Raw genomic sequence first — 10,088 nt, forward strand, 5'->3', positions numbered from 1 at the left:
ATGGTTTCTTAATGGTTTATATATACAAAATATCTAAATAAATCTTAAGTATGGTTTAATTTATGTCATGTTAACATTAGTATATACACATGCTTTTTGTGCATGTTAACATCATGATGCAGGGTCAGCCAAGAAGAAGGAATGACTAAGTGGCAGTGTAAAGGAACATCAAGCATGCCACCATGATGCAGACCCAGTCAAAGAGAAGCAATATTGAAGAAGATCAAAGCCACTTGACCATTTCTTCAATAGAATGGTTTATGAGACATTTATAACTGTTCTTAGTGGAGCTTAGATCTAGGAAGCAAGTCATGCTATATCTTCTCAACTGCAGGACATAGGTTGTTTTGTTTTCGTGTGCTGACTTCTTTTAGTATAATAAACCTGTTCGCCTATTCCGTTGGAATATGTGCTGATTAGTTAGGAATATGTTATAATTTTTCATATAAATAAAAGGTCTCTATCTCCTCTTGAGGACACAGAATGACCATAGAATTTGTAATACCTAGCTTTCAGACACATGTATTTTTGTGGTCAATCTGGAATAAAGAAATCAATGTTATCTTGAGCTTATCAGTTGTTGTTTGATAATTCTGGATATAATCACTCAAGGGGGCCCACTTGGTGAAGAAGAAGAAGAAGGGTTAGGATTGAAAGATATTCAATCCATGTGAAACTTTCAACCCAATCCCATGTTGACAAGTGTCACCATGAGGAGGCTTGAGAGGAGAGATAAGGATCATTAAATGCTTGAGGGGACATGATGGTTACCCTAGGGGTTTGGGTTAGGGTTAGGTTAATGGATATTCCTTTTATCCAAGGGATAAATGAATGTGCAAGGGTTAAATGGTTACCTTAGTCAAAGAAATAAATGCTTTGAAGAGATCCATGAGTCAAAAGGATGGTTAAGTTAGAGGAAAGTCTCTAACCAAAGGTAAAAGGTGAGTTAACCATAAATGGTTATGTAAGAGCCTTTAATGGTTTGGAAGACTTTAGAGGTTAACCATTTGAAGACTTAAAGCCTTAAATACCTTTCAAAGACTTTGAGGGCTTTGAGAAGTGACTCCAAGTTGCTTAGGAATGTGACAATATTTAGGGGATGGATTAGGATAATTAGGAAGGGGTTAGAAGAATCTAGAAGGGGGTTAGGATTGCAAGTGAGTTTTGTAGGAGAATGCAAGTGGGAGGAATTTTGGGATTTTCAATTGAAATAAAATCATTTATTTCAATTAAATGGTGTAATTTGTATTTGGATAGATATTTAAGTAAATATTTATTTATTTAAATGTGAATGTGAATTTTGGATTTAAATAAATCTTAATTTATTTACATGAGAAAAAGGAAGATAAAGCATTAAATGCTTGAAGACTTTAAGGGAAACCTTTAAAGGCTTAAGAAGACTCTAGAAGGAAGCCATTAAGTTTGAAGACTTTAAGGGAAACCATTAAAGGTTTGAGAAGACTCTAGAAGGACGCCATTAAGTTTGAAGACTTTAAGGGAAACCATTAAAGGTTTCAAGTGGGTGAGGATAAATAGGATTTTAAATAAATAATTTATTTATTTAAAATAGTTGTGCAACTTGCATTTGTAGGAAAATGCAAGTGGGTGTTGGATAAAGGTGATTTAAATAAATGTTAATTTATTTAAATGTGAGAGAAGATTTAATTAAACAAATATGATTTATTTATTTAATTAATGGTCTGAATTTGGTTAAGTGAATTAAATCAAATAAATTAAAGAGGGTTAAGATGAATTAATTAAATATTAATTTAATTAATTATTGATTGATGGTTAAATAATCAAATAAATACTAAATATTCATTTAATTAAGTGGACAGATTTATGTGACTACATTTGCCCCTCTTTGAGACAATGCGGTTTTGTCGCATCGTTTCAAAGAAAGAAAAATAGGTGTGAAGAAATATGCCCCATAAATGTTAATTTAGTGGGTGGTATGCCCCCTCGAGAGATGGGCCAAAAAATTTCAAAAAATTGGGCCATCTCTTGAAAAAGAATGAGAAGTGGAGGGGAGGTAGAATAGAAGAAATTAGCAATAATAGTGAAAGAATGGAAGAAAACAAAGTGATTACGGAGAAATGGCAAGCCAGTGAGTACTCGTAGGTTATGCAGGAGATACTGTGCAAATGTGGTGTTGTGCTTTTGATTGATGCTATATAATTGATCAAAATGGTTGGACAATCTGGTGCGATCGGTTTAATTGCCCCGATTGAGTCAAAGCATGACAGTTGATGTCAGGTTGTTCGCTTGGACATAATAAAGTCTGAGTAAGTGAATCAAAGTGACCTGTTGGTGACTTAGCCAATTGATGTAATTGCCCAATGAAGTCAAGGTATCTGAAGCAAAATACTCGTTGAGACTTAGACAATTGATGTAATTGTCTGTTGGATTGTGTTTGATTGGTTGATCAATTGATAGTGTGTGCGTGGGATGGATGATTGTGGTGAATCATAGCAGTTCCATTGAGACTAGGCCATTATGATAAATGCCTGTTGTAGTCTAGGTTTGCCATAATCGATTACCTGTTGAGACCCAAAGATACTTGATCAGAGTATTTGTTGATAGTCTAGGTGTGTGTGAGTTGATGTGCCTGTGTAGACAGAGTAATTGGCTTGATTGGGTTGATGGGAGATGATGTAGGGTATGTGATGCTGATTACCAAGATGGGGAGGGTAAGGGTGGGGTTCGATGTTAGATAGAAGAAATGGAGGACCTATGAAGCATTCCTATGGAAGAAGAGGAAAATAGAGTATCCATACAGATGAGATGGATGGAATGCAATAGAATGCAATATATACAGATGAGATGGAATGACGATCCATAGTGCTTTATTTTTCATCATTGAGCTTTAAAATGTTGTAAGAAAATACAAGCAACTTGACATAATGATTCAAGATGACCTGAGTATTCCTTTCATGGATTTTGATATAGCAAGTTAATACAAGCAACTTGATATAATGGATCAAGTTGACTTGAGTATTGCTTGCAGAACAGACAAGGATTATCTCCTTTCATGCATGAATTGGAACGTCCTCCTTGATCTTTTGCCAATCATATCCTGAGACAAGTTCATACCATAGTAAGAGATAAAACCATTATCAAGCTTGGATGAGCCAGTAGGAACCAAAGATGGAGTATTGTACTTGTAAGAAAACAACATATATAAAGAATAAAGAATATGGACCCTCGATAATGGTTCATGCTGATATGGTCGAGGTATATGCTATAGTCAGCAAGCCATAGTGATCCATGACTGCATTTTGCATTTTTCATATGATCACGTAGCTTAGTGAACTTCCCATGTAGACACCATTAGTACATGCCCCAGAATTTCATTGGAATAATTCGCAGAAGACATACAAACAATGCTTAGGAACCATCCCGACCACTCTAATCACTTGTGGATATCCCGGAGTAGTGTAGGAACCTGATATAAATGAATTAATAACTAACAAACCGACCAAGTACTTGATAGCTTAAACAAATTTTTCTTGTCAAAGAAAATGTTATCTTGTCTTTGTTTTGGTGAGGAAATAGTTATCCCTATTAAGATAGTTTGCGTGTCGATGTTGATTGTTTGGTTGATGTGATAAGTGGTCATCGTTTGATTATTTCACAATGTTTGTTTGGTATCTACTTTGAAAAACGTATGTACAAAAGCGTTGCCATGTTTTTGATTGATTTGATGTTTTCTGATGTTTTTGGATTTTGTGAGATAGTTTTATGATTTTTTGGATTTTGTGAGATAGTTTTTCAATGAAGAACTCAAAGAATCATAAAATAATGTAGAATCCACTTCCATCAACTAGATTAAGGGTATTGCCCCCAATTTAGATATGACTATGAAAAAGCGGGATGCAAGACACATGAAGTACTATCCTTGATTGCAGATCAATAACAAGCCATGGTTTTGGACTGATGGATGAGTGAATGTGATCGCAATAAGTCTGAAAGACAATGGAGCCATAGCCTTTACGAGTGGCGCCTGTTTGCCAGGTTTTTACCATCGCACTTACCCAAGGTGCCACCAGAGTGGTTGTTCACCATTTGGATGCATGATTTTTCTTTACTATTTTGATTTTTTTGTATTTTCTTCAGGACATTTTTCTGAATGTTTTTGGTGCTTTTCTCGATATGCATGGGAGACTGATGCTCTGTGCAGCTCATCTATAAAATTTTTTAAGGTGCATGTTGTTGATTGGATCTGCTAGTGGTTCTCCTTCTGAAGTAGCCAACTGATATGCCCCAGATCTAAATACAGCAGTGATAACATATGGACCCAGCCAGTACGATTCAAACTTTCCCTGATGTTCTCGGTTGGGTTGGTTACGAAGATTTTCTCGTAGAACAAGATCACCTACCTCAAATGTACGAGGTCTAACTCGGTGATTGTAGCTTCTGCTCATATGCTGCTGATAGGCTTTGAGGTGATTGTATGCAGCTTATCATTTCTCATCAAGTAGCTCTAAGTCCTGAAGACGTGAGACCCTGTAGGCCTCATCATCTATAATATTATGCAAGGAAACCCGTAGTGATGGTATCTCAACCTCAATAGGTAAAATAGCTTCTGCACCATAGACCAATGAGTAGGGAGTTGCGCCTGTAGGGGTTCGAATGCTAGTTTGATACACCCATAGTGCTGGATTCAATTGAACATGCCAATCATGGCCGACATCATTGACTATCTTCTTTAGGATTCTCAATATGTTCTTGTTTGATGCTTCAGCCTGACCATTGCCTTGTAGGTAATAGGGAGTGGAAAAGCAGTGTTGGATGTGAAACTTCTCATAGAGCTCATGAACATCTTGATTTTTGAAAGGAAGACCATTATCTGTGATGATAGACATGGGTACACCATACCGGCAGATGATGTAATTAAGGATGAATGAGGCGATCTACTTGCCAGTGACTTGGGTAAGTGGAACAACTTCGATCCACTTTGTGAAGTATTCAGTAGCGGTAATGATGAATTTGTGGTCATTGGATGAAGATGGATGGATTTTACCCACAAGGTCAAGTCCCCATTGACAAAAGGGCCATGGTGTTGTGATTGGTTGTAATTCCTATGCTGGTGCATGTATCAGGTCTCCATGAACTTGGCATTTTTTGCACTTTCTGACAAAGTAGTAGGAGTCCTTTTCCATTGATGGCCAATAGTATCCAACTCGTATGATCTTCTTAGCTAGTGATGGGCCACTTGCATGATTTCCACAAATTCCTTCATGTACCTCTTCCAAGGCCTTTGTTATCTCAGCCTGTTCCAAACATCGAAGGAGAGTACCATCAAGACTGCGTCGGTAGAGGGTTTCAACAATAATGGTATATCGAGCGATTTGGCGAATGAAGGTTTTACGTTGGTTATTCAATTGATTAGGAGGAAGTGTGTGATCGTGGAGGTAGGTGTAAAACTCACCATACCATGGGGATTTAGAATTGACAAGATGACATATCATCTCAGATTTGAGGATATCATACGCGGGAATCCAAAGCTGTTCTACCAAGAACTCATAGCGTGTTGAATTTTGTGGAAGATCTAGGAGAGATGCGATGGTAGCCATAGCGTCAATAGCTTGATTTTGATCTCTGGGTATCTGCTCAAAGGTGATAGTTGTAAATGATGCCTTTAGAATGTCCACCATTTTCTTGTATGGCATGAGTTTATCATCCTTGGTCTGATATTCATCGGTTGCTTGTCAAATGACCAGTTGGGAGTCTCCATATACTTGCAGTTCTTGTAACTTCCATTGTATGGCTAGCCTAAGTCCTGTGATCAAGGCTTCATATTCTGCTATGTTATTTCTGTATGGAAATGTGAGCCTGTAAGACTTCAGGATGCTGTCACCTTGAGGTGTGATAAACAATATGCCTACCCCCGAGCCATGCCTAGTGTATGAACCATCAAAGTATAGTTTCCATGGTTGTGTTGTTGTGATCATGAATATCTCTTCATCTGGAAAATTGGAAATGAGAGGATGATTTCCCATGAGGGGAGCATCGGCCAACTGATCTATAATAACTTGGCCTTTGATAGCCTTATGGTCCACATACTCAATGTCAAATTCACTTAGAATCATCACCCACTTGGCCAAGCGGTTTGTCAATGCTGTTTTGCTGAGTAAGTATTTGAGTGGATCAATTTTTGCAATTAGCTGTACTTTATGTATCAATAGATAGTGCCTCAGTTTAGTGGCTGCCAAGATTACTACTAGGCAAGCTCACTCAATAGTTGTGTAATTGAGTTCATAGCCAACCAGTGTGTGAGAGATGTAGTAAACAACACACTCTTTCCCTTCTGCATTATGTTGTGCCAATAGTACACCCAATGTTGTACTTGTTGCTGATATATAGAGTAACAAAGGCCTACTTGGATCTGGTGGGATTAGCAATGGCGTATTCATGAGATAATATTTAAGCATCTGGAATGCTTGCTGGCATCTGGTATCCCACTGAAAGCGGATGTTCTTGTGTAATAAGTGTGTAAATGGGTGACACTTATCTGCGAGCTGTGCAATGAATTTTCGGATTGATTGTAGCCTCCCTTGTAATGTCCTTAGCTGACTGATGTTCTTTGGAGGTGGCATGTCCATGGTTGCTTTGACCTTTGCAAGATCGACCTCAATACCTTTGCTGGAGACAATGTATCCTAGAAGCTTCCCTGAGGTTACTCCAAAGACACATTTCTTTGGGTTGAGTCGAACATGATATTGTTCTAGTTTATCAAAGATTTTCTCTAATATTTCCAGATGACCTTCTCTTGTGAGTGATTTTGCCAGTAAGTCATCAACATAATCTTCCATTATAGTATGCATCATATCATGAAAGAAGGTGGTCATTGCTCTTTGATAGGTCGCGCCTACATTCTTTAGACCAAAAGGCATTACATTCCAATAGTATGTTCCCCATGGACATGTGAAGGTCATCTTATGTTGATCCTCTGGTGCGATCTTTATCTGATTGTATCCTGAAAAGCCATCCATGAGTGAAAGCATGGCATGTCCTACTGTTAGGTCCACTATTATGTTGATGTTTGGTAAGGGGAAGTCATCTTTAGGACATGCTTTATTCAGATCTCTGAAGTTAGTACATATACAAATGCCCCCATTTGGTTTGCCGACAGGCACAATATTGGATATCCAATCCGCATAATCAATTGGTCTAATAAAAACAACATCTAGGAGTTTTTTAAGTTCTGCTTTGACTAGAACTGCAATCTGAGGATGCATTTTGTGAAGCTTCTGCTTGACAGGTTTGGCTCCTTCTGCAACGGTGAGGTGATGCATGACTAAATCAGGATCAAGCCCAGGTATGTCTGCGTATGACCATGCGAAGTTGATCTAACGCTTCTAGAAGAACTCTACAAACTTAGTTTGTTCCTTTGGAGTTAAAAGAGATGCCAGATGTATGTGGTGAGGAGTTTTAGGAGTCCCCACATTGTATTCTTTTGTCTCTTCAATGAGAATTATTGACCATTCCTATTGTGTACTAGCAGGGAGAATGTCAAACCTTTCATCCTCCGGCGCCTCAGAGAGGTTTTCACCATTGGATACGCTCTTTCTTTTTACTTTTGTAGGATCAAACAATGCCATAGTGTGGTTTGCACTAAAAGATCCATGTTTTATTTTTATATTTTTGTAGCTGAAAGGTTTGGCATCCGCCCCAAAGTATGCTGCGCTATTAAGTTCATGGCGAATCCAGCTTTGTGATCCCCGCTTGGTATGTTATCTCGTAGTTCCAAAAAGTCAATGATCGCCTCATCATTTTGGAAATGGTCAAGACATGGGGTATTAGGTTGGTTCCATTTGATGAGTTTAGGATGGATAATGGGCATTACCTCATCAATTAGGTTAAGTTTGTTAGATGTGTCAAGGAGGGTTAAGACATTGTGGTGAAGGTCATTAATGGTACTGTCGCTGTCAGAATCAAGCGTAGGATGTTACATAGGGTCTATGGAAGATGTTTCCAGTTCATGAACCCAAGAGGTTTTAATCTATGCTTCTCCATAAACAGGGATTTCTTTGTGAGGTGGAGGGGGTGATGCATCTTCCTCATCTGAAGTATTGAAATGTACTGAATCAAATTCCCACTCATGTGAGTCGGTCTCTAAGTCATTTTCCAGTATCTGGTTGCTATACCATACCGAGATATCCTTTGAGTTAAACACTGCAGGTGTGATCGATTGATGTACCTGGATAGAAGGAATGATTGGTGCTACAGGTAGGATTATTGGGATCAGTGAATCTGATACGGGGAGTATCGGTGTTGTTGACTCTGCTGCTTCTGCTGGATTTGCCAGTGTTGTCGATACTGCTGGGAATTCTGATATAGTTGTTGTTGCTGCTAATGGTGCTATTAATGTTATGGCTGTTGCTGATGGGGTTGCTAGTTTGATGGGTGGGATGATTGGTGTTGTGGATGGTTTGCTGGGATTTTTAGCCTCAATGTTGCAGTTGTTATGGTGCGTGGTGCTGCTGATATAAGCAAAGGTGACCTCTTTGTAATAGGCTGATATAGTGGTTTGCTAGGTTTTCCTTTGAATCTAAACTTAGGAAGGATCTCCTTTTGAAAGCCTAATCCTGTGTTATCTTTGGGCTTTAATTCCGGCTGCAGCGGTTCATGTCTTCCTTGCTTGCAAGGTCCCAAAGCACTATGACCATCATAACCCATTCTTTGCATAATGAGAAGGCCTTTGCCATAATGATCTGTGGGAAGCTTAGCTTGTGGGATGTCCGTGGTGATTGGGTCTTTATAGATCCATTCTACTAAGTCCTCATCTCTTGTTTCTTCTTCTTGACTCTTTCCAAGGATGAACGATGTCAAAGTGCATGCTATCTTGATCAGTGGTGTTTGGAGTAACCGTTGAGGTTTACCATGAGTTCTAGGAGAAGTAGGAATTTGTCCAACACAAAAGAGTTGGCTCAAATTGTACTCCCTAGGACCTTCCTCTGCTATTTTCATCTTGAGCTTCTCTTGCTTGGGTATAGTGGTGTTTGAACTGGAAAGATAGGCTAGACTTACGTATGATGTGGATGAGATGGCTTCTCTGTTGTTGGGAATGGTAATCTCTAGTTGATGACTTATATTATGACAATATGCAAAGGGGTTTGCATCGCCCAGGATTGTAATTTCTACACCATTATGCGGGAACTTGATACAATGATGGTAGGTGGATGGAACGGCTTGCATGGCATGTATCCAAGGTCTTCCTAATAATAAATTGTATGGCAGAGGAAGGTCTAGAACTTGACAAATGATGTGTTTCACCATAGGGCCCACTCAAATTGGTAGCACCACTACTCCTTTGGATGAATGCTCTGTATCATCATAGGCTTTGATTGTGATCTTCTTATGGGGATCCATTGATTCAATTGCATATCCCAATGTTGTGACCAATTGTAGTGTACAGATATTGAGGCCTGCCCCATTATCGATCAAGACTCGCTTGATCCTATGTTGGTTGACAAACCCTTCAATGTGGAGTGAGGCATTGTGAGGTTTTTGGAAGGATAAGTTGTCACTTTCAGAGAAAGTGAGACAGGGTGATGACCTTAGGTTTCCAACCATGGCTTGGAACTGATCTGTATTTAGGTTTACAGGGAATGACGCCTCTTAGAGAGCTTGATCCAAGATTGTTTTATGAGATGGGGATAGGTGTAATAGCTCTAAGATAGATATCAGTGCGAGTGTTTTGTCTATCTGTTCCACAGGGTTATACTACTTTGGGATAGATGTGGTGCCTTGTGGAGCTTCTTTTATGGTAATCTTGCCGCGACGTGTAACAACATTGCAAGTGGAGCTGGGATTTTTTATGGTAATAGTTGTAATTTGTTCACTAGCATCATATAGGTGATTCACAGTGTAATTATATGCGGCTTGCATATAATTGGTGGTATCTGTGTTTCACCCTGAAGTGGAAGGACCCCTTTGATCTTGTGATGGAAGTGGATTTTTAAACATGAGATGATCATTGTTTGTTGTCTTTGGGTCATGTCCTTCGATTTCGATTTCACCTCGGTCAATAAGATCTTGAATAAGATCTTTCAATTTGTGACAATTTCTTGTCTTATGTCCTT

Source organism: Cryptomeria japonica, chromosome 11, assembly GCF_030272615.1.
Source record: "Cryptomeria japonica chromosome 11, Sugi_1.0, whole genome shotgun sequence".
NCBI lineage: Eukaryota > Viridiplantae > Streptophyta > Pinopsida > Cupressales > Cupressaceae > Cryptomeria > Cryptomeria japonica.